General features: G+C 42.3%; 1 long non-coding RNA gene across 1 annotated transcript in view; it reads left to right on the top strand.

Annotated features, from left to right (window-relative positions):
- LOC311081715 overlaps positions 1–26,635 on the top strand; it is a 40,122-nt gene extending 13,487 nt beyond the window's left edge. Inside the window, exons 2-3 of the long non-coding RNA XR_014605987.1 lie at positions 17,185–17,232; positions 26,209–26,635. This is a non-coding gene — a long non-coding RNA (uncharacterized lncRNA). The remainder of the gene's footprint in view (positions 1–17,184; positions 17,233–26,208) is intronic.
- Positions 26,636–26,969: the final 334 nt, after the last annotated feature.

The following is a 26,969-nucleotide window of genomic DNA, read 5'->3' on the forward strand; positions in this document are numbered from 1 at the left end:
AGCTTATATCCATGGACTAATAATTGCATGTGTGTCAGAGATCATCCTGGTTGCGTATGCAACCCACCATTCCCTGAAGGAGGGAACGGAGGACGTAGTCGATGTCGACTGAATGGGATCACGCCAGGGAGCCAATTGTCTTCAAACGTGCGAGCCAGGCAAATTAAAACTTTGCGTGCGTGATCTGCATCACATTCTCCGCCCCGCGGAGTGGGTATAAATACGGAAGTGGATGCACGCACTAGTTGCTTTTCGCTGAGGAGCCGTGAGAGCTCGGTCAGCGGTGGTCCTGCTATAGTGGCAAAGGGACTACGTCCTCTGTTCCCACCTTCAGGGAACGGTGGGTTACATACGCAACCAGGACGTTCCCTTTCAGTCGAGAACGTCAGATGTAGTCGACGTCGACTGAATGGGATCTTAGGCCCTGGAAAACACCACTACAGCTGCCACCTTCCAGTGCCTGGGTAGAAAGCCTCAATTCCCCCCGCAATACTGAGGCGGCGAAGGCGAGGCTTAGGCCAGGGAAGTCAACTGCTGTTCCTACAGGACCACTGGGAAAGCGTACCTTTGAAAAGGAAGGAGAAGTACGCTGCGGAAACCACACCCTGTCCCGAAGGGGAGGTATTAAGTGGGATATACACATATGGACTGGTGATCAGGCAGTACAACATATGGAAATGTCAATGGGATGACTCCAGCTTAAGAGGGGGGAGGATCACCAACAGTGGAATAATACACATATGGGATCACCGTAGGGATCACAACATATGGGCCCAGCCTAACATAGGTTCTACTAGTGCATACGAGTGGCAGGCCTGGCTTCGGATGGTCCATGTCATCCGAAGCCGCAGGGTATGGAGGAACTCAACAGGGTTCAGAGCAATATATGCGCACGTATCCAGTCCATAGGAGGTGAATGGCGCAGCAAGCCGACACTTCGAACTGTGCTTACGGTGAAACTGGCTTCATGTGAAGGGAGCCCATGGGAAGCAACGGTTCAAAACATATGCTAGATGTGTATAGGTGTCGCCCAGCCCCCAACTCTATTTAACATCTGTTTAGTAAGGCACTGTATGCCAAGGCCTGGGAGGGAGCATCCTTAGAAGGAGCTCACCGCCCAGGTGGCCTGTGCATCTTGGGATTACTCACCAAGACGAAGGCAACCACTCTAAGTGGGCCAACCTCTACTTGGAAACAGCCTTCCCTTCTGCTGATTTCCAAAACAGATAGAGCTGGTCTAAGGTCTAGGCTTTGCATTCTGATCACGTATAACCGCACTGAGGCGGACGGACAGAAAAAAGCCAGGGCTGGGTCTGCCTCCTCCGGGGCAGCGCTTGCAGGCTCACCACCTGGTCCCGTAGGAGAGGTAGGAGCCTTGGGCACATATTCAGACCGGGGTCTCAACTTGTGAGAGATGGCCGGCCGAATTCCAGGCACAACTCGTCGACTGAAGGTAGCAAGTCCCTACCCTCTAGTGGAGACCATGTGAGCAAGAGAGCTGTTTCTAAGAAAACAAAATCTTTTAACTCACTGCCTGCGATGGCTCAGGGCGATCTCTATAGTGCAGTAGCACCAGAGAAAAGGCCAAGAGGGTAAGGAGGGGATGCAAGGTCTTTATAGATCTCCTTGCTCGCCTCAGGGACCTGATGACCAAGTCACACTCCGTCTGCCATTTTGAGGTGGGGGACAGCCCTCACTCCGCCAGCAGTTCTTAAACAGAGCACTGAAGTGATTGAACACCTTCGGGATCTCCTCACGGAGAGAAGACTCGATTCAACAAACCGGTTCGACTTCTGTTTAGGGAGCAAGCTTCTTTCTAGAGGTGCTCACAGAAGTGATGGTCTCTACTGCATAACAATTCTTGCGGTAGACCAGAACCGCAGCGTCCCGTTTTTACCAGACCTGGGACTTTCCAAGGTCTAGACGTGGGTGCCATCGTGCCCCATCCCTGAGAATATGTCAGAGGAAGGTGTCAGGAAGGCTGTCGAGAGGAGGAGGTTGGTTGCAATAAGGCAACTAACAGACCTGCTTCATTGCCCAAGACAGGAGCAATGCTCAACACCAGGTGTGAAGGGTATCACTGATCATCAGGAGCATTTCTGCTCAACAGCTGGTGCGATGAAAATCACTGAGCTTGTACTCTTCCTGGATTAAGCACCATAGTGCAAGAAGGCTCTGCATTTCTGCGGAGCCCAGGGCCAGCTGTGGCCAGAGTTTTTGTCGAGGGTTATCCACTCAGACAGAGAAAAAACAACTGATGTAGGACGAGTTTGGAGGGGCAACAGATGTGGCTGTGCGGCCCCAAAGTGGTCCGAACAGCTGGCCAACTGGGGATGGAGTCTCCACTGTATCTGGACCAGAGGCTGTCGTGAGGCTTATGAGCGGCACGAGTGAGCAGGACAGAACAAAATAGGTGGAATGAAGCGACCTTAGAAGCTTCTGACTCCAAGGAGGGGGTGGCGGGCGAGTTGCAACCTGCGAGGGGAGCGTGGCTCAACGGTCGCAATGTGTCGGAACAGTACAGCTCGCTGAGCAGCGGTGTCTCGAAGCGAGGAACTGAACACAACTCAAGGCAACGAATGCCAATGCAGTCAGGCGCCCAGAGATCTGTTACTGCATGCCCTTTGTACGTGGCCCCTAGCCTAGCTTGCTATGAGCTGAGGGATTTGGCGACAGGCCAGTGGAGCGTGTCGCTGTGCCACGGCCACCTGAAGGACTCGGTCATTGAGCTAGTGCTGAAGCGGTCTCATATGGAGGAAGCCAAGCGGCTGCATCTTCCATATGCCCCAGGAGCCTCTGACATTTCCAGTGGGACCCTTTCTCACTTCTACGCGGTACTAAGTTGGCACGCCTCGTTTGAGAGATGTGCTGGACTGAGACCACCTCCAAACTAGAAAAGAGAAACTCGGAATTGGGGCGAGATTACTCTTTCCCAGTTGACCTGAGGACCCAACTGGCTATGAGCACTCGAAGGGTAGGACCATGTATTGATACTTTGTGCCCTCAAACGCAAGAACACAGTAAGTCTGTGGAACGGAAGGATAGAGATCTGAAGTACAGGTCTTTCAGTTCGAACGCTGCAGACCAAACTTGGGAACAGGCATAGAAAATGCAGGTCTGTGTTTACAGGTGAACGGTGGCTTTCGAAAAAGGGCCGTTTTAGCTGACACAGAACCAAGATGGTCATAACCCACCGCATAGTAAGGGTACAATGAAGTGCAGGCTCTGACGCTAGACTCCAAACCGGCTGGAGGGAAAGGCTAGCACGCGTCCTTCACCAGTAGGACTGCGGGGCACACACACAGGACAGGAGCCCTGCTCAGCACCTAGGTATGATGAATCTCACTAAAAAAATCTCTTTAGGAGCATTTTTGCTCAATATCTAGGTGTGATGAATATCACTGAGCCTGGTGGAAGCCGAGCGAAATGAATCGCAAGCCGGGTCTGAAGGTACCATGAGGCCAAGCTGGGCATCGGTTGGAAGCGTCTCAGGCTTCAACAAAACCGGACCAGGGGCCAGAAACCACAGATGTACCCGAGGTGGGGCAGCGAAGTGGAGGACAGGGATCCGGCTCGAGAGGCCTGAAGGTGGCCCGAAGCGGGATCTGAGTGTGCGGTGCAACACTTACCTGACTCCGCATGAGAAGGCGGATGACTGGGTCCTCAAACGCGCCCAGCTGCCAGCTGGTGAAGAAGAGGGGGCTGATGGTTGTAAGGCTTTACAGGGTCACACACCATCAGACTAGTCCTCTTAGGGCCCAGGAATAGAGAATTGCTCTTTCTCTGAAAATGTGGGTGCCGCTGGCTCCGCTTTTTTGGGAGCCAGCGGCGGAACAGACACACACAAAACGAAGAAACTTCCTCCACCGGATGAAGGGAGTGGATCAGTGACCATTCCCCGGAGCAATCCTCCATCCCTGGGTGGTCCGCTCAGGTCAGCGTTTCCGCTGTCGCTTGCCACCTGGCTTGGCAGCGCCTGAAGCGGACGGGGCGCCCCTTCTGCGGCCGGCTCCATGCTGAGACCTGAGTGGAGGCTGCTGCGGCGTTCCAGTGGGAGCGGGGGCGGCTGCAGACGGACGCCCTCGGCGATGAGCAGGCGGAGGATCTACCGCCGACGACCTGGTGGAGGCAGCAGCAGGCCGTCGGGGTAGGATGTGCCGGATAGCCTCCGTCTGCTTCTGGGCGGCAGAGAACTGCTGGGCGAAGCTCTCTACCGCGTCGCCGAATAGCCCAACCTGGGAAATGGAAGCGTCCAGGAACCGAACCTTGTCCGCCTCTCTCATGTCCGCCAGGTTGAGCCAGAGATGGCGTTTCTGGACCACCAGGGTGGACATCGCCAGACCGATTGCACTAGCTGCAACCTTCGTGCCCCGGAGGGCAAGATCAGTTGCAGTGCAGAGCTCACCCATGAGATCACGGTCTGGACTACCCTCGTGCATGTTCATTAGCGCCTGGGCCTGATGGACCTGCAGGAGCGCCATGGCATGCAAAGAAGAAGCAGCCTGCCCACAGGCTTTGTAAGCCTTGCCCGTCAGAGCGGACGAGAACTTACAGACCTTAGAGGGGAGACGAGGATTCCCCCTCCAAGAGGCAGCGGTCACCAGACACAGCTGCATCGCGACTGACCGCTCCACCGGAGGGATCACCTCATATCCCTTAGCCGCTCCTCCATCAAGGGTAGTGAGGGGGGAGGAGCTACTCAGGCAGTTTCTGGCAGAGAAAGGTGTCATCCATGCCTTCGTCAACTCCTCATGCACTTCAGGAAAGAATGGTACTGGAGTGGTGGGTTGAGAACATGACCAGCCCGCTCCGAGAAACCAATCATCCAACCGAGACGGCTCGGGACACGGTGGTTCATTCCACTCAAGCCCTACCGCCTTGGCGGCCTTTTTCAGCATAGCTGACATCTCTGGATCCAGCTCGGGCAACGCTGGTCTCCCAGAGGGAGGCAGCGCAGCCGGGTCGTCATCTCCAGAGGCCAGCTCCCCTTCCGATGCAGCGATAGACACCCTGTCCTCTGGAGGGGCACCGAAAGAGACGGCTGGTCGGTCCACTACAGAGGGACCAGCACGCTCATCGGAGGCCTCCACCGGCTGCGGCGTGAGGGATCCACGGGGCTTTGCCAGGTGGATTACCCCTCACCGTAATCCTCAGTTCACCCAATTCAGACGGCACTCGAAGTTTCTTCTGGGAAGGTAACCTTCGTGAACGAAGACGAGTCTCGACCTCAACGCCGAGATGGTCATATTCCCGCAATGGGAACATGAGTCATCCACCAAAGCTGCCTCAGCGTGCTGTAAGCCCAGACAAGTGATACAGCTTTCATGACCGTCAGAGGGGGACAGAGCCTTACCGCACCCAGAAACGCACGGATGGAATGGCATCTTGAAAAAGACGCACTCACACGCGTGGTGCTCTTTTAGAAATGGGACCCATCACCAGTGCCGGAGCACACAGGGAATGCCCGCAGCAACACTAATCCCAGCGAACTGAGACAGTGAAGCACTCACTTTTTTGCCCTCAACCAACCGTCAACACACAAACTAACAATTACTTTGTTGCTGTTAAAACTCAAAGCTCGCGACCACCGCTGCATTGCACTGTAGAAACCACCAGCAACAAAGCAACTAGTGCGTACATCCACTTCCGGTGATGGTATTAAAAAGTCTTCTGGTATTATAAAATGAGTGTCTCCCAGTCATGAAACCTGTCTGGTCAGGGGAAATAACAGCAGGCAACGCTTGCTGAAGGCGAAGGGCAAGAACCTTAGATAGAATTTTAAATTCCACATTTAACAATGAAATTGGTCTGTAGCTACTGCAAAGTGGATGCCTCAGACATGGTTGTTGGGAGCCGGCCTGAAAGAAAGGCATCATTATATACTCTTTGTAGAATTGGGGCTAAAACGGAGGAGAAAGTCTTATAAAATACGATGGTATGGGGGAATATTATATTAACATTTGATAAACATTGGTCAAAATGTTTGGGCCATTCCAAAATTTTGAGTTACATTCTGAGGAAAAAGGATTAGAATAGTATTTTGAAAATAATCAAATTAATTTCCTCCGGGTCGGAAACTGTCACTGTTAAAATGTTTAATTTTAGGGATCAGTCTAGATGCATAGACAGTTCGAGAATGAAAAAGCAAGTGATCTGACACTAATTAACAGGGAGGGAGGGCAGTACACTCACATGCACACAAAACACACTCCTTGTCGGCCGCGCCCGCGTGATCGACTCACTCATCCATTTGCGTAGAGATGTAATATTATGATTTCCGTAATTATTATTATTTTTTTTTTATATTTGTGTAACGGGTGGACCGGCCCACATTGGCCAGCAGCCCACCGGGAAAAGTCCCGGTGCTCCAGATGGCCAGTCCGCCCCTGTTGGGAAGTGAGGAAAAGTTTGAGGGCATTACCCAGTTTGGAACCTCTTATAAACAGTCCCGTTATGTAGACAACCTTCTTTTATATATAATTAACCCAATTTCATCGTTACCGCCAATCCTCAAGATTTTTTAATAATTCGGCAAACTCTGGTTACAAATTGTATCTTCAAAAAAGCTAATTGTTCCCTATCAATTTAGCAGCTGAGACACTTTCCCAACATAATTTCCCCTTTAAGTGGTCTCAGGAAGGATTCAGATATCTAGGCGTATTCACCACTGAAAACACACAGATATCTTTAGAATGTTTTAAATTTTTTAATTGATGTTTATAAGGCAGTATAGAGAAGTGGTCCCCTCTTCCTATTTCGTTAATTCTAGGGGTCTCAGTATCATCAACGATCTGTATAATAAAGGATTATTTTTATCCTTTTCAGAATTGTCAGAAAAGTTTGATCTTCCTAAAACGCATCTTTTTCGCTTCTTTTAGATCAGACATTTTGTACATTAAGGGCAGAGGGGAGAAAAGCAGAGCTGTGTTTCATTAAATTTTTATGTATACAAGATGCACAAAATGCCAATAAATATATTTTGAAATAAGAAAAGTTGGGTATGTGCACATGCGTCACCCACTGGACCTTACCTAACACAGTCCCCCTTTCAGACATACTACATAAGTTGCAAAACTATTTTACTGATGAAATCGCAGGGCAGCGCTGACAACAAATTTCTGTGCACTTGTATGAGTGTGTGTGTCTGTACTCTGTTTGTGCGTTTTTATGGGAGAGCGGGATAAAGTGAATACAAATTTATTTTGTAGGAAAATCATGGAAATGGTTTGTGATTAATATCCTGTTGTTTGTTATATTTTATTTGTCTTTGTGGGTTTTGGTTCTTTTGCTGTTGTAGGCTGTCAGGACCTCTGAAATAAATGAAATTATTTTGCAAAGTGATATGGAACTGTAATGCAGTCAAGACCTGCCTAGAACTACTTTACCTGTGTGTTTACTGTAAATAATTGCACACCTTATAATGTCCGTCAACCAATCAGAATGAAGTATTCAACAGCCCCGTAGCATAACTAGAGCGAAACCTCTGTAAATTCTCAATAAGAACTTTTGTAAATGTAGTAATGTGAGTAATTAGTGAAGATTGAAATGCTGTTTTTGGAGTTGTTTAATCAACTCTTCATGCTTCACATACTTGAGTTTATCCAGTCTGTAGTTTGGATGGTTGAGTTTATCAGTGAGCAGCTTGACTCCTGAATCTCCTGGGTGATTGTAGCTCAGATCCAGCTCTCTCAGGTGTGAGGGGTTTGAACTCAGAGCTGAAGACACATAACCACAGCCTTCCTCTGTCACCATACAGCCAGACAATCTACAAAGACATACAGCAACAGTCCACATGACATTAGTTTGGCAATCAGACGTTACTATCACACACAGATCTTGGCTGCGTTTCCCAAAATAATCTAAGAATAAATGACTTTTTTTGAAAATATATAATTTACATTTAGACAAGAAACATTAACAGTCATACAAATACGAGTGAATGTGGGCATATTTCAAAATAAATTATTATTTGCAAGCATTTCAAATGCATTAATTTACCAGTGAATTATAGTTGCTAATAAATTCTTCATTTCCTTAAATAACTTCAAAAACATTTTTTTTTTTAACCCTCTGGGGTCTGGGCTGTTTTTGGGGCCCTAGAGATGTTCTGACATGCCCTGACATTTGTGCTTTTTTCAGTTGCTTATAAACATATTAATGGCAAAGGTGTAAATTCACTCTATAAAGCACAAACAGGGCTACAATAATATGTGAGCCACGTGTATGTACATGTTTTCATTTTTGAGAGAATAATGTTTATGCATGGATATTGAAAAAACTAAAAACTAAAATTTCTGAAATAAGGCCACAAAACACATAGTAAATATGTGTCAATAAGACTTTTGACTAATGGATGTCCTCGCCTAGAGTTTTTTCTTCAAAATTATGTGAAAATAGTCTTGCTTTATCGTTCACATAAAACCATACATTGATTTAAATTGATGTAAAACAGGTTTTGCTTGGAAAGCCAATATGCGAGGGGGGCGTGAACGAGGAGTGGTTTACACCTTAGAATACAATGTCCCACCCACTCTGCATAATGATGAGACATTCACTCAGGTGTGAAACTGACTGAGCCACAATGCAAGGACAAAAGATATATTTAGAAGAAGACTTATATTGACCATTTAAATTTAACTTCTGGCAAAGATGAAGTTGACGATAGGCTAATGACTCGCGATCTTCGCAGTAGGCTAGTGAACGCACCGGAGAAATGCACATTTATTAGGCTACATAGTTTTTTGTTTTGGATGGTTTTGTTTAGAACCAGCTTTCTGTAAATATATTTCACATTTTTTAGACATGTGAGGCGAGTAGGCTACGGTCTGGTTCATGATGATCTCCAGTTCAAGCACCTTATGTTGTGATTGCTAGCCTATATTTACTTTAAATCCAGGAAATTTGTTAATGAAAAAATTATTAAAATTAAGATACAATTGATACAAAACGAAATTCGTTTTAAAGAAAGGATTTGTACTTTCTGTTTTGAGGTCTCTGTGAAAGTTTGAAAGTCTTTTAGTGCTTTTTTTAGAGCGCTCGCGTCCATAATGGAGAACTGTCACGTAATATTGTTTTTTGCCAGCTGTGGTAAACAGCGCGCATCTATGCCGTTCATTCATTCATAAACAGAAACCCGAGAAGGAAAAAAAAACTTACTAGTATTCCTCAGCTCGTATTCCCCGTATTCCTCATTATTCCTCACAGCGCTGCGAGACCGTGTAAACAAGTAATGATCTGAATAAACTTGTGTTTTGGTTTTCTCGAGCTGATGGGGGCGTTCACAGGTTTGCGTGGATTACCTCAGCCATTTGCGTTTGAATAGCATCCGCTCTCCGTGGGCGTGTCACATTACATTTGAATTAGCTCTAATGAGGTCGACTGGAATCGCTCTCTTTTAATACAGATTTCACAAGATGAGAATATTTGTTTTTTGTATAAATTACTTCATTTAAAAGAAGAGATTTCAAGCTTCATAAAGACATATCTCACGTGCCTGTGTGAGAAGTATTCGCTGAGTTATGATTCATTTTCGGACGCGTTTCAGAATGGACTACACGGACAGAGAGAAGGCAGAACTCGCTTCATGTTTATTTTTCTTTATTTGGCAAAAAGCACAACACTTTGTTTTTATTGTGAGTATACACAAAAATAATACACATTTAACAGAATCGATTGATGTATGAAACTCCTATGGAAAATCAAAGTCAACAGAGTATTTATGAGTTTCTTTTACACTGATAAAAAAAAAGCGAGCTGGTATCGCCGGCGATACCGTCGACCTCAGGGGGTTAAATCTGTTTATTGAACTTTTACAATAATACCAGGATACATATACAGGAGAATAGTGAAAAATATATGAAGCTCATAACATCTCTCAGCCAGTCATCAGAAGATGGAGGGAGATTGTGTTTCCATAGCAGAAGAATGCGCCGTCTAGCTAATAATGTTGAGAAGGCAAAAGCCTTTGAAGAATTTCCAAACAAGCCAGTGACATTTGAAGAAAGTCCAAAAAGTGCAACCAAAGCTCAAGGCTCAATCTGTCTCTTTGTCACTAAAGAAAAACAATTAAAGATTGATAGCCAAAAAGAAGTTAAGGATTGGCTTAACCAAAACATATGTAGTAAATCAGCAGGGGCCTGATGGCAACGATCACAGAGATTACTTATTACTTAGTTACTTATTACTAATCTCCTAATTAAATATTACTTGTGGACCTGCTGGTATCAGCTGCAGGACACTAAAGGTGTGTGCTGATCAGTTGGCACAGCCCTTTCATAGGTTGTTCCAGCTGTCACTAGATATAGGTGTCGTTCCCAGTTTATGGAAACAATCCCTAATAGTGCCTGTGCCTAAAACCAATAGACCTAAGGAACTCATGGATCTGCACCCTGTTGCCCTTACCTCTGCACTTATGAAATATTTCGAAAAAATCATTTTAAAACAACTTCTCCATGAGGTTTCACCTCTTTTAGACCCGAATCAATTTACCTATCGTTCAGAGAGGTGTTGAGGATGCGCTGCTATCCTTGATTAACAGCACTCATGAGCACCTTGAGCATGCTGAGAGCTTGGTCAAGATTGTGTTCATTGACTTCAGCAGCGCTTTCAATACGATCCAACCACACCTGCTGGTGAGAAAATTGGTGCATTTGGGAGTAAATCCCCAACTGATTTTATTGATATATGACTTCTTGATGGACTGTAGTCATTTATATCATCCAAAAAATTAAAAATATACAGGGGCACCACAAGGGTGCGTTCTGTCGCCCATCCTGTATACACATTATACACCAATAACTGTCAAGCTTCCTCTTCAGCCTACACCTATTTTAAACATGCTGACGACACAGCACTGGTTGGTTTTTTAAAGTATGACATTTCTTCTGTGAGTGGATTTCAGAGGGAATTACAGGGTTTCACTCAGTGGTGTTCTGATCATTTTCTTGAACTCAATGTGAAGAAAACAAAAGAGATGGTCATAGATTTTAGCAAAAACAGAATAATAGTTCCCCCCTCTAAGATCAATGGTGAATTAGTGGAGAGGGTCTCAACCTATAAATACTTGGGAATTGATTCTAAACTAACTTTTAATGAATGTGCACTGAACAAAACTAAGAAAATGCATCAGCGGATGTACTTCCTTAGGAAACTATATCATTTTAGATTAGACAGACACATTCTTGTAATGTTTTATAAAAGTCTCCTCCAGAGTGTCCTGTCCTTTGGCCTTATTTGTGTGTTTGGCAACATGCATGTTAAGGACCAAAAGAGACTGCAGCGCATGATCAAGATGGCCAGTAAGATCATCGGACTTGACCAGGTGTCGGCAGCTCAGCTGTACAATGAGCTTATCTTAAAAAAGACTGACTAAATCCTCAATGACCCCAATCACCCTCTCCAACATACATTTATGAGAAGTAATAGGTCAACTGGTAGAATTTTACAACAGATAATTAGAAAAGAAAGGTACAATAAATCATTTGTACCTACGGTGATCAGATTGTATAATGATCAAGCACATCGCAAGCTATCACATTTTTAGCTACCTGATAATATTAGTTATTTTTAACGTTAGATGTTGGAATGTGATTGTCATTTCTGCAGTATTGTTATTTTTTTTATATTGTCACTGTTAATTTCTGTTATTGTTATCTCTTTTTTATATATACTGTATATGTTTACAGGCTTGACTGTGTCTGTTTTTAGAGAATATGTTGTGACAAGGGCACGTAATGAATGACCACATGAATTTCCCCTTGTGGGATAATAAAGTTCACCTTGACCTATAATATTATGACCTTTGATATTTAAAACTATGGGAAGCAACTTTAAACATTGAAGCACTCGTTGGTCATTCAGAAATTGGAAAATGTATTGGATATAACTCACTTTTATTTATATTCAATTTATAACCGGAGAAGAGGCTAAAGGAATTAATAATTCTCAAAACTTCAGGTAAAGAAACATCCGGATCAGAGATATAGAGCAACACATCATCAGCGTATAAGGAAATGTTGTGAACAGCACCAGCTCTCCTAATTCCCTGTATGGCCTGCTCACTACGAATGGCAATTGCCAAGGGTTCAATTACCAATGCAAAAAGAAAAGGTGAAAGTGAGCAGCCTTGTCTAGTGCCACGTTTCAAGAGGAAAATAGAGGATGATACTCCATTGGTCCGGACTGAACATATTGGGGAGGAATATAAAAGTTTTATCCAGGATACGAATTTGTTTCCAAAACCGAATTTCTGTAGCACACAGAAAAGTTAATCCCATTCCACCTGATCAAAGGCGTTCTCTGCGTCCAGAAGAGCCTCTGATGGGTGAGAATCAGAGGAATAAATTATATTCAATGCCCTTCTTATTTTATGAGACCATAGTCAGTTTTGAATAAAACCAGTTTGGTGGTTGTGTATGATTGCTGGTAAAATCAATTCAAGACGCTTTGCAAGCATTTTAGCCAGTATCTTTACATCTACATTCAAAAGACTGATGGCCTGTACGAACCACATTCGTGTGGGTCTTTGTCTTTTTTCAAAATCAAAGAAATACAAGACTGACGAAGGGCTGGAGGCAGGCAGCCATTATTAACCCTCTGGGGACCAAGCTGTTTTTGGGGTCCTTGAGATGTTCTGACATGCCTTGACATTTGTGCTTTTTTCAGTTATTTATAAACATGTTAATGGCAAAGGTGTAAATTCACTCTATATAGCACAAACAGGGCTACCATAATATGCAAGCAACGTGTATGTAGATGTTTGTATTTTTAAGAGAATAATGTTTATGCGTGGTTATTGGAAAAAATTAAAATGAAAGTTGCTGAATTAAGACCACAAAACACATTAAATATGTGTCCACAAGACTTTTGACTAATGGATGTTGTCCCTTTGAGTTCTAGCTTCAAAATGATGTAAAAATAGTCTTGCTTTATCGTTCACAAAAAAAAATACATTGATTTAAATGGTGTAAAACAGGTTTTGCTTGGAAAGCCAATATGCGAGGGGGAGGAGTAGTTTACACCTTAGATTACAATGTCCCACCCACTCTGCATAATGAGCCATTCACTCAGGTGTGAAACTGACTGAGCCACAATGCAAGGACAAAAGATGTATTTAGAAGAAGACTTATATTGACCATTTAAGATTTCGCTTACATCTCTCTTGTAAATATGTTTTGCTATTTTATTAAAAATGTTACAATTACAACAATAATTACAATTTCAACAATATTTCAAGTGTACTCTTTCTTTATATATAAAAAAAAAAAAAAAAAGATTATAGGCCTACATTTTATCATATGTATTCATTAGTTTGAATATAGCCAACATTGGAACATCTAACATCTTAGTCTATGAATTTATTTTTGACAAAAATAGTATTTTTTTTGCAGTTTAATACGTTGCTTATACAAATACATTTTATTTCAACATATTCCAGTCGATTTTTACTCTATAGCTATAGAGAAAGTTAGCAAAACTTTTTTTGGCTATAGCAAAGCAGTTTATTCTTTCACACACAGACGCGCGATTCATATTTAGGCTAAACAGTCTTTACAAATATGTCCCCTTCATTCATCTCACAGAAAGGCGAGTCATATTCTAGAAATGCGATTCATCTTTTTGCGGTTTACATAGGCCTACACTAACGTTATTCCATAACGTTATTCCACACGTGAGAAAAGAAAACAGCCTACCTCACTCCTCAGCGGAATCTGCTCCTCATTTCAGGAGATTTTGCTCCTCATCAGCACTGTTCTGAGGAATCTTTTCTCCATAAGGTAGGCTATAATGTCTCACTCGCGAGGAGTCGCGACGCGCTTTGTTTACAGCTGATGTGGGCGTTTCACAGCTCTGAAATAGTTCTCAGAATTTGCGTTTGAATAGCACGCGCTCTCCGGGGAGTGGTCACATTACTGTGAATTAGCTCGTAATGAGCTCGACAGGAGTCGCTCTCTTTTTATACAGATTACAGAAGCTGAGAATATTTGTTTTTTATATAAATGACTTCATTTAAAAGATGCGATCTCAAGCTTTATGCCCGTGGGTCTGTTTGCCTGTTTGACTGAATTTTCGCGGAGTTATAGATCATTTTCGAACGCGTTTCAAATGGGAGTTTACTGACAGAGAGAAGGCAGAAATCGCATCATGTTAATTTTTCTTTATTTGTCAAAAAGCAAAACACTTTATTTTTATTGTGAGCATACAGAAAAAAAATAGAAAATGAACAGGATCGATTGATGTATTACACGAAAATGAAAGATCAAAATTAACAGAGCATTTAGTGTTTATTTTCATTGCTAAAAAAAAAAAAACGAGCAAAACGCGCGGGCGCGTTTGTGGTCCACAGAGGGTTAATGGAGTCTAATAACATGTTTAGGAGAGGTGTTTTAAGTGTTTGAGAAAACATCTTTCTGCACAGGGAACCCATCGGGCCCAGGGGTCTTGCCATTCTGCATACTCTGGATTGCTAGCACTATCTCCTCTGTGGAAAACGTTAATTCTAGCTCTTCTCTCATTGCGTCCATTATTGTAGGTATGGGCAAAGGTTTTTACATTTTTCCTTTAACTGAAGCGTAAGAAGTTTACTTGGCTTGTCACCATACTCAAAAAATGCATGTTTAGTCTTTAGCAATAACTTTTCTGCCTGATGAGTTGATAACATTAAAATCAGATTGAAATTTGAGTCTCTTTTTGTAAATTTCAGGATCTTCCTTCGTTGTTTATTTACACAAGCTGAATATGAAATGACTTGACCCCGAGCAAATGCTTTCAAAGATTCCAAAATTGTGGAAGATGAGGTCTCAGGGGTGGTGTTTATCTCCAAAAAGTTATCTAATTGGGGTTTTAATGAATCACAGAATTTTTTCTCAGAGAGCAGTAGAGAATTAAATCTCCGACTTCGAGAACCAAACATCTTATCCTGAAACTGAAGAGAAAGTGAAAGTGGAGCATGGTCAGATATAAGAATGCTGCCATATGAACAGGCCCTCACTTTAGACAACAATTTATTGTCTAAGAAAAAGTAATCAATGCGAGAGTAGTTATGATGGACATGAGAGAAAAATTAGTATTATCATGCTCTGGGATATGAAAACACAAGTAGTTAAACCGATTGAAGTGTAATTGTAGTTTTAGAGGCTTGGGCAGGTTTAATGGATGAACAGTCTAGAGAAGGGCTCAGAGAACAATTAAAATCACCTCCCATAATAAGATAGTGTGAGTTTAGGTCAGGGAGTAAAGAGAATATTTTCTGAAAACAATTTTAGTGCTTATATTAGATAATATATATATTATATATTAGCCAGAGTCACGGTTAAACCATAAAGAAGCCCTGAAACTATAACATATCTACCACCGGAATCAACTAAGGTTTGTGAAGGAGAAAACGGAATACACTTGTTGATAATAATCTCCACCCCTCTAGATTTACTGACAAATTTAGAATGATAAACTTGTCCAGTCCATTTCTTACAAAGTCTGGCATGATCTGAGTTTTTTAAGTGTGTCTCTTGCAAAAAAACAATATGAGTATTTAAAATGTTTTAAATGTGACAACATCTTGCTGCGTTTGATTACATTGTTTAAACTTTTGACATTGCAACTGGTAAAATGAACACATGAACAACCTGACTGTGCATTGAGTAAGCTAGTGGACATTGGTAACAACAACAACAAAATAAATGATGTAAATGAAATATGAATAGTGTGACTTTCTTCTGAGATTAAGTGAAATGACAAAGAAAACGTAAAAGGAAAGAAAAAAAAAGGGGAAAAAAAAACATATACTACATTAGTACGAACATTACCCATTATCACACAACACAAACTTTATCTCTGCTGAACTTTCGGAGAGAGCTCTGTTACTAATTGTAAATATATTAAGAAATAGGGAACAAACCACAGTTCACAGACTGCATATGAAACTGTAAATAATAAAAAGTCAAAGTTTCATGTACTGTAAATGTTCATAATGCAAAAAGTCAATAGAGTGATACAACGTAGATCTTTAATGACATGACCAATCAGGGCGCAAAAAGGATGTTACCTATATGACTCCGCTCACGTAGGCCTACTGTCCTGAGTGGAACATTGTCCAAAAATAATCTGTCATTACCTGTAACCACAGCAGCTATACCTCGCTTGACTGTTTGGGTTTAACCACGGTGGTAAGAAACATAGAAACTGCTTTGGGGGTGTCAAAACTGTAATTCGCTGTTGAATGAAAGGAGAAGACTGCTGGCATACAGTATCCTGAATCTGACACCGGCTCCATGTAGTTCAGCCTTAACTGATTTAAACTGATCCCGGTTTCTTGAGTTCTGCAGAAGAAGTCTGGAAAGATCAAAATCTTGGAATCCTTATAGTGCAACTCTCCATGCTCGCATGACAAGCGTAAAAAATTTATTTTTTCTTTTGGTCTGTCCATATAAACTTCCCTCGTCCACTTCACAAAGTGGAACGCACTTTAAAATGGCGGCAGGGATTCCCCCGAGGTGAAGTGCTTAGGGAAGTTCGCAAGTGCATGTCTAAAAGTGGATTGGAACGCAGCCTCAAACTCAGCTCCTCGAGGGCCACCGCCCTGCAGAGTTTAGCTCCACCCGAATTAAACACATCTGATCCAGCTAATCAAAGTCTTCAGGATTACTAAAAACTTCCAGGCAGGTGTTTTGGAGCTGGTTGGATTTAAACTCTGCAGGACAGTGATCCTCCAGGAGCTCAGTTTGAGACCACTGATTTACTGTGAACTGAGACGCTCTGACACACTGAAAACACAGGATCATGAGTTGCTTGTGTGTAAATGAATAGAGTAGCTGTGTCCCAATGTGAAGGCTGCATCCTCTGAAGGCCGATTGTGTCACAGCGGCGCGACGAAGCGTCACAGCGGTGCGACAAAGGATGTCCCAATTCAATTCTGCATCCTTGGAAGGTCGCATTTGAAGGCCAATTGCGTCACCGTGGCGCGATGAAGGCTGTCCCAATTCAATTTTGCATCCTTCGAAGGCCGTATTTGAAGGCCGGTTGCGTCATTGCTGAGCGACAAAGGCTACCCTGATTCAAAAGCGACGTCAAATGCGCCCTTCATTTCCCTGTGAAAGGAAGGATACATAAAAAGGATCCTTAGCGCCCTATCCTACCCCATAAGTCATTGCGTGCCGGTGACGACAGCTTTTTTTTTTTTTTTTTAAGGCGGCTGAGACTAGAGTTCGGTGGTGGACAGCAAATTCACATTTAAATGTAAGTATTATGTTTTCATTTACTCAAATAGCTAGCGAAACCAGAGTTAAAGTTTCTTATATACTTCATCTTAACTCCTTCGTCACCATTGCATGGCTTCATTTGTCAGGTAGTTTGAGGCAAAACTTATACGTGCTAATATTAGTTTAACCCTCTGGGGTCGGCAAATGCACCCCGCGTTTTGCTGGATTTTCTTCACATTTTAGCACAATAAACTTAAATTACTCCGTCATTTATGGTCATACAGAAAAAAGAAATATAAAAAAAGAATCTGTGATATTTCTACTTTTGTATGTGTCCACTTACAATCAAATCAAAACATTGTGCTTTCGTAAAATAAAGAAAATAAACAGGGTGTGCGTTCTGCCTCTCCGTCGCGGTGAACTTTTTTTTCTTGAGCACGTCTATAAACTGAAACAAAACTCAGCGAATACTATTCACACATTTATGAGCCATATACCTTTATAAACATTTAAGTGTGTACTTTTAAATGATCGGATTCAAACTGAAAACAAATATTCTCTGTTTAAGTAATTTGTATAAAACCAACAAGATGTCCAGAATCTCAAACGCTTGCTCATTATATTTAATTTGACCACGCCCACTCGCGCAAAAGAGATTCACATGCAAATCTCCACATGGAACGCGAACGCGCTCGTTACCTCAAAAACAAAACACCAAAAAACTTCACAAGTCTCTGTTTTTCGCCGAGTTTGAAAGACGTGCCGTGAGCTTACATTGGATTTACCTCAGAAGAAGAAGAACGCGATTTGAAGACAAGAAAGATGTAAGGTAAGAAATTCTTACTTATTAGTTTATGTTATTGTTGCATAAACTTCACATTGCAGTTGAACTGTTGCTAGATATATGGTGAATATTATTATATTTAGACCCGTGTTTACTGTTAAATACTGTGTTTGTGGATATCTGCTCAAACGTAGATATGTATAATATGGTAACCATAATGTTTCATATTTTGGAGCATGCTGTGCGTTTGAATGTATCATATTTTGGAGAGAGATCGCGTTTGAAAAGCAAAATGCACCAAACATTATGCTTTATGTTTTTACTATTATCTCATTTCATATCATCATAATGTATGATATACATTTGAAGTAACATATGATAATCAATATATTTTTCTCTAGCGTAGTTGTTACTGAAATCTTTTGGAAGATTTATAGGCTGCTATAGGTTATTGTTATTATTTTATGCAGCACTGGGCATAGCCTATGCCTACAAGGCACAACAAACCTGGTGTTCATTATAGTATTTATTGTTGGAAACATTTGTGTGTGTGTGTGTATTCTGTGAATTTTAAAAAGCAATTTTAACCAGAAGAATCTAAAATGTATTCCCAAAATCGTGGCCTATAGTTTCTCTTGATACCAGTATGTTCACTTTTTCTTTTTGTTTTCAGGGACCAGATGCCACTGAGTCCTGCTGACTTCAACATTCACATGGGTCTCTGTACATGAACATGGTAAAGTGAAAATCAAACACCTTGGAAATGAAAGGTATGTACAATGTTTTTAGGAATGGCACAAAGGTCTCTGTCTTTGGATCATTGTTTTCAATGTGCTCTTTTGTCATTTGTTGTGTATCTTTGGATTATGTTGTGTTGTAAATAAATCCAAACAATCAAACAGCCATTCTTTTTTAAATCTCCTCATTCTTTGTGCAAGGTTGCTCAGAATGACAGGGCCTGATAGCTCCTAATAGGGCCGTTAGGGGAGGGTCTTTGTCTTTCTCAGGTGTGAAAGACATACATATTAATGTGATCACACCTCCCGCATAAAGCTTTCTCACACAAAACATGTCTTTCAAATTTTAAATCAATATATTGTCTTATCTGAATGAGCAGTCAGGGTGATTTTCACATAGTTTTGGAGCAAATATTCTAGGCTACGTGATACAATTTTCAAAAGTCTTGTGAAGAAATAATCAGTATGGGTTTCATGGCCTTATTTCAGTGACAATTTTTTTTTGTATTTTCACAAACCATGCATAAATGTCATTATCTCAAAACTACAAACTTTTACATACATGCTGCTGATATATTAGTGTAGCAGAGTTTGTGCTGAATACAGTGTAATAAGACTTTAGCCATGACAATGTCACAAGTAACAGAAATAAGCACAAATGTCAGAGCATGTCAGAACACCTCCAGGGCCAGAAAACCCCTCAGACCCCAGAGGGTTAACGATCTATTTGTAATATTTGCACTAGCCTATCATACTTGTGTATTATAATAAATATCACTCACCCTATAAAGCCCACAACAATAAGAAAAGCAGTAGATAAGGCAATGGGGTTTCACTTTTATGTGTTTGTGTAGTGCTGTCATGCAAGCTATGTCTACAAAGGTTTTAACCAAATTTGGGTATCCAGAAATATGATTTCTGAAGTATTTTGTATGCATGTCCTGATGTGTCATATTTTGCAGTGTTAACAATGCACAATGTTAAGATTGCACCCCTGTGTTAAGTACCCTTTTCTGATTTTTTAGAGCAATTCAGGAGAAAATGGGTCTGGGGAAGGTAACTCCCATACAGGCAAAAAATATATAAATAAATAAATAAATAAAAAGAAAATTTATACACACATCTTTGCTGAAATGTACTGTGCTGTTGTTGTTAATGAACCATGGTTAATTTGCTCTGCCTTAGGATTGCAGCACCACTTCCTGCTCAGCTACTGTTCGGACACTCTTGCTTACTGCTCCGCGCTTTGCTCTATCGCTTTTATATTTTATCCTATATTTTTATATTTTATCTCCTTTTATCACCTAATTTTAACTTCAGCAAATCAGCACAGTGCTCAAACGACAAAGTTTGGACTACTACAAAAACGCAGAATTCTTTTACCCGACCAGATTACATTCCGGGGAAAGGAAAACACAACTGCCTATATTCATAAGGATAAGAGAGAAAATGCCTCTTCTGGTTCAAGAATCTACTTGCTGCACTAACTGCCAGTAGTTCTTACCCTATACCATGTGTCAAAATGATTGATGGCTTCCGGTTGTCATTGACCTTTCCGGTTGACCTTCCGGCCTGTATTGTTATGGATTGACCTATTGACCCTTCCTATCCCTTCGATCATGTGTTTTGACAGGTTGATCTTCCGGTGTCTTTCCGGCATATGTTGTTATGGTGTGCCCTATTGACCTTGCTAGTCCTAGATCATGTGGTTTGACAGAAAGTTTTTGCCCTATTTGAACCTTTTTATCCCTAGATCATGTGTTTTTGACAGAAAGTTTGAAGGCGCTGTTATATAGATGTGTCAGCATCTCCTCCGCATTCCAGAGTCCATTGTATATAAATGGGGTCAGTGTGTTCTACAACCACCACCGCTAGAAACATGAGCTACATGAGCATGGACGGTTTATCCTCCCCTCAACCCCCAGAGACGGGGCTGACCAGCGGGATGATGGAAAGTCTGACTATGGCACCGAGAAAACCTTTTGGTCACATCCGTTTGACAAGTTTTCTCCATGAAATTTCGGAATGGACTAAAGCTGAATTTATGATGTGTAGTAACCGTGTATTCGGATACAAATTTCACAAACCAACTCGAGTTGTTACGCTCTACACCACTGACGGCGTCGGCGAGTTTCAGGCTGGGGAAGACGCGTGTCTGGTATTTCCTGAAAAAGACTGGTCTCTCTTCTACAATCGTGTCTGTAAGGATCTGAATGATGGTGGCGAGGAGCCTTTGTACATTTCGGAGTGGGACGGGGTAGCCGATAATGTCCGGTACCGTGTGGTAGGTGACCATACTAACAAGAGGCCGTATGATTCTGTGTTCATATTCAGCTGTAAAGACAAGACAAAGCTCAACAACACGCGGTCGGGGCGCATCCTGCCTAACGAGCATCACGATCTGTATGAAATGCAATTTTTGTTCAAGTGGTGCGATCTGGATCTGCTGAATAGGGTTTTTTCAATCATCAACAAAATGTTCAAATGGTGCGACATGCATGACGGATACAACAAAATTAAAGTGCAGCTGTTCCACCCTGAGAGATGCGCGCGCAGCAGCACATTCGCTCTGCCATCCCCGCCCATTTACTACGGCCATCGACGGCCAGACCTACCCAAACGGCGTCTATAAATCAGGTCTCAAGTGCTACAACGCCCCCGCCCCTTTACTACAACGATCATAAATTCCGGCGACCAGACCCCCCATACATCATTTATAAACCATGGCTGAAGACGGCGCTTCAGAACCCGATCATGTATGCAGCTGCGGAATCTCTTTCGGCAGCATTCTCGACCCTCCCGACGACAACGCCCGCGGACCAACGGATCATCACAAAGACTGGGCTCAGGCTAAAACTATCAAACGTCGCATAAACTTTGAATCGTGCATTGAAAACGATTGGGGTCCGGGTAACATTATCAACCCTGAACCATTGGACCTCCAAAACGACAGGGATCCTGCTGAAACTATCAAGCGTAGCTTAGACAGGGATTCGGGGATTGAGTGCGACTGCGCTTGCACTAAACCTTCACCACCACCATCCAACAAAAAGCTCGGATCTCGCAACCTGACTTACCTCATCAACCCGGAATCGTCCAACAATGAATTCTACTACAGTTCGGTTAACAATATCAAGCCCGACAAAGACTGGGGTTCGGGGGTCCACTGCGACCGTCCCCATGGGTCAGACAAAAGTTTCAGGCTCCATAACGATCGGGAATCGCACGACGCATCTACAATCGATGGGGCCCTGCATCATGCTAATCATGGCTTCGACGTCACAGACGGGTGTTTCAGTGACGTGGGATTCAAAATCATAAAAGCCGCGACCGTGGTTTTGCTCCAACATCTCATCGGCAAGAAGCTCAAGGACGACTGCGAGGGGTGTGAGATTGATCATCCCAGCCAACTGCAACATTCCTGCCTGTTTGACCCTCCTAACTACTACTTTGACACACATTTTGATGAACTTTCAGTCAAACTGTTTAGACCCTATTTTCATGCCATCATCGGTATCCTCCTAGGACGGTTGGGGTTAAAATCTCACCCTCACCGTATTCAAGGAACAGTCGTGCACTATTTCCTCGCAGGGTTTGTCCAGAAGTCTCGCGCTGATTTCTTCTAGCTTAGCGGCGATGAATGGTTCGTCTTTTAATTCGTGCAGAATAGTCCCGACTGTTCCTTGAATAAGTTCCTTGTCTTTACAGCTGAATATGAACACAGAATCATACGGCCTCTTGTTAGTATGGTCACCTACCACACGGTACCGGACATTATCGGCTACCCCGTCCCACTCCGAAATGTACAAAGGCTCCTCGCCACCATCATTCAGATCCTTACAGACACGATTGTAGAAGAGAGACCAGTCTTTTTCAGGAAATACCAGACACGCGTCTTCCCCAGCCTGAAACTCGCCGACGCCGTCAGTGGTGTAGAGCGTAACAACTCGAGTTGGTTTGTGAAATTTGTATCCGAATACACGGTTACTACACATCATAAATTCAGCTTTAGTCCATTCCGAAATTTCATGGAGAAAACTTGTCAAACGGATGTGACCAAAAGGTTTTCTCGGTGCCATAGTCAGACTTTCCATCATCCCGCTGGTCAGCCCCGTCTCTGGGGGTTGAGGGGAGGATAAACCGTCCATGCTCATGTAGCTCATGTTTCTAGCGGTGGTGGTTGTAGAACACACTGACCCCATTTATATACAATGGACTCTGGAATGCGGAGGAGATGCTGACACATCTATATAACAGCGCCTTCAAACTTTCTGTCAAAAACACATGATCTAGGGATAAAAAGGTTCAAATAGGGCAAAAACTTTCTGTCAAACCACATGATCTAGGACTAGCAAGGTCAATAGGGCACACCATAACAACATATGCCGGAAAGACACCGGAAGATCAACCTGTCAAAGCACATGATCGAAGGGATAGGAAGGGTCAATAGGTCAATCCATAACAATACAGGCCGGCAGGTCAACCGGAAAGGTCAATGACAACCGGAAGCCATCAATCATTTTGACACATGGTATAGGGTAAGAACTACTTGCCTGAAAGTCTAAGGCCTTAAATAACCGTACAGCAAACCCAACTAATCTGGTGCCTATTACATGTCAAACTAAGATTGCTGTGGGGACAAAAAGTGTGTCTAGTATGAGTGCGTGTGATGGTAAGACTGTTAAGTTAGCACTTTTAAACATTCGCTCACTTAAAAATAAATCACTTCTAGTCAACGACTTAATAACCACAAACAACCTGGATTTTATGCTTCTAAATGAAACATGGCTAGAAGACAGCTGCAGTTCAACAATCCTCAATGAAGCAGCCCCTCCTAACTTTACTTTTATGAGTGTCTGCAGAGCTGTTAAGAGAGGTGGGGGTCTAGCTGCTCTTTTTAAAGACATCTATCAATGTAAGCAAATATCATTTGGGAATTACCAAGATAATGTAGAAACCAATATGGCAAAAGAAATCAAAACTGTTTTAAAAACTTTTGATCTGACTCAGCATGTACATGGACCCACACACAATCGTGGACACACTCTAGATTTACTTATCAGTAAGGGTCTAAACATTTCATCGATTGTTATTAAGGATGTAGCACTGTCTGATCATTTCTGTATTTTCTTTGATATATTGATCTCTCCTGCCATTGAAGCTAGATCTGTGTCTGTCAAGAAGAGATGCTTAGATGAGAACACTAGTGTACTATTTATGAAGGCTATATCTTTAATACCAAGCATATCTGCTGACTCTGTTGATTTTCTCCTTGATTCTTTTAACTCAAAAGTTAAAAGTGTAATTGATGATATTGCTCCTGTGAAAGTCAGGAAGAAGAGTGGCAGACAAAAAGCACCTTGGAGAAACAGTGCAAAATATGAAAAGACAATACAGAAAAGCAGAGCGCATGTGGCGGAAGACAAAACTTGTAGTCCATTATAACATCTACAAAGACAGCCTTCATGCTTTCAATATGGAACTAGGCAAAGCTAGACAGACTTTCTCCTCAAATATTATAAACTGCAATTTAAACAACACACGCACTCTTTTTGCTACTGTAGAGAGACTGACAAACCCCCCAAGCCAGATTCCCAGTGAAATGCTCTCAGACAACAAGTGCAGTGATTTTGCTTCTTTCTTCTCTGAGAAAATCAATAATATCAGAAAGGTGATCAGCACATCCTTGAGTTGCGCTGGGGTAAGACAGATCAGACCACCTGAGAAAGTAGTTACTATGTCTGATTTCAAAGAAATTGATGGCAAAATTTTGGTAGAAACCGTACAGCACCTTAAAACATCAACCTGCGCTCTTGACACACTTCCCACATCTTTTTTCAAAAGTGTGTTAAACAGTTTAGAAGCAGATCTTCTAGAAGTGGTAAATGCCTCATTTCTCTCTGGGAGTTTTCCAAACTCCCTGAAAACTGCAGTTGTCAAACCCCTCCTGAAAAAGAGCAATCTGGATAAGAACATATTAAGCAACTATAGACCGATCTCAAATCTTCCTTTCATAGGCAAGATCATTGAAAAAGTTGTCTTCAATCAGCTGAACAAATTCTTGAGCTTGAATGGATCCTTTGACAATTTTCAATCTGGTTTCCGACCGCACCACAGCACAGAGACAGCGCTCATAAATATAATAAACGATATTCGCTTAAATACTGATTCAGGCAAATTATCATTGCTGGTACTACTCGACCTCAGTGCTGCATTTGACACTGTCGATCACAACATACTTCTTGACAGGCTGGAAAACTGGGAGGGGCTTTCTGGTATAGTCCTAAAATGGTTCAGGTCATACTTAGATGGGAAAGGTTATTATGTGAGTATAGGAGACCATAAGTCTGAGTGGACATCCATGACATGCGGAGTCCCTCAAGGCTCGATTTTTGCACCACTCCTGTTCAACCTGTATATGCTCCCAATGAGCCAAATAATGAGAAAGAACCAAATTGCTTACCACAGCTATGCAGACGACACACAGATCTACTTAGCCCTATTGCCTAACGATTACAGCCCCATTGACTCCCTGTGCAAATGCATTGATGAAATCAACAGTTGGATGTGCCAAAACTTTCTTCAGTTAAACAAAGACAAAACTGAAGTCATTGCGTTTGGAAACAAAGATGAAGTTCTCAAGGTGAACGCATACCTTCACTCTAGGGGTCAAACAACTAAACATCAAGTCAGGAATCTTGGTGTGACACTATCTTGTGAGTCAGACCTTAGTTTCAGTAGTCATGTCAAAGCAATAACTAAATCAGCATACTATCATCTGAAAAATATTGCAAGAATTAGATGCTTTGTTTCCAGACAAGATTTAGAGAAACTTGTGCATGCTTTCATCACCAGCAGGGTGGATTATTGAAATGGACTCCTCACTGGCCTTCCCAAACAGACCATAAGACAGTTGCAGCTCATACAGAACGCTGCCGCCAGGATTCTGAGAAGAACCAGAAAATATGAACATATCACACCAGTCCTCAGGTCTTTACACTGGCTCCCAGTTAGATTTAGGATTGATTTTAAAGTATTATTACTGGTATATAAATCACTCAATGGCCTAGGACCTCAATACATTGCAGATATGCTCACTGAATATAAACCCAACAGATCACTCAGATCATTAGGATCATATCAGCTAGAAATACCAAGTGTTCACTCTAAGCATGGCGAGTCGGCTTTTAGCTATTATGCCAGCTGCAACTGGAACCAGCTTCCAGAAGAGATCAGACATGCTCCTACAGTGGTCACATTCAAATCCAGACTCAAAACACTTCTGTTTAGCTATGCATTTACTGAATGAGCACTGTGCCGCTGTTCGTCCGACTGTTTGTACTGTACTGTATTTTATTTTTCTAAACTGTTTTAATTATTATTATTTCTTTGTATTATTTTAATTTCTTCTATGTAAAGCACTTTGAATTGCCATTGTGTATGAAATGTGTTATATAAATAAACTTGCCTTGCCTTGCCTTGCCTTGCCAAGTGTCCTGGGACAGGTGAGGGTGTGAGTGTGAAACCCACTGCTGAAACTTGGCCCTGGTTTGTCCTCAAGAATGAGGTGTTGGGACAGAGGCAGTGGTTGCCCACAGTGAGGAGGAGCCAGGAGCACTAGCACCAGCAGCACCAGCAGCACGAAGGCGGCGAGACAGAGAGGACGAGTTTTTGGACTTGATCAGAAAAGACATGCAACTACAGAGGGAGGCAGAGGCGAGGAGAGCACAGGAGAGTAGGGAGAGGATGAACAGGCTGTTTTCTCTTCTTGAGAGAGTGAGTGAAAAATATATATATTTTTCTACATATTCTTGTTTAACTTTTTTTTCACTTTTATTTCTTAAAAGGAAAGAAAAATTCTGTACATTATTTTTATGCAACTTTAAATGTGTAAATAAAAGAGAATGAATTGTTCTGGACATTGTTTATTTTTGTAATGACAGTCATAATTTCTACATGAAACTAATTCTTCTATACCTTTTTTTTTTTCTTCAAATGAAATTGGTAAATGTAAATCATTTGTTCTATAGGCTACATTAAAGTACTTTTTCCAACTATTTACAACATACGTTAAACATATCAAAATCAACATAAACATTTAAATTTACAGTACATAAAATAAGAAAAAAATGATGTAGACTTTTATTGAGCTTAGCAGGGAGACCCTGATGGTGCTGCTGGACCGGGATGTGCTCCACAATAGAGACCCTGGTAAGGCCCCTCTGCTGGTGGGACATCATCTGGGATGGTCTC

Source organism: Abramis brama, assembly GCF_963993115.1.
Source record: "Abramis brama genome assembly, chromosome: 4".
Classification (NCBI taxonomy): domain Eukaryota; kingdom Metazoa; phylum Chordata; class Actinopteri; order Cypriniformes; family Leuciscidae; genus Abramis; species Abramis brama.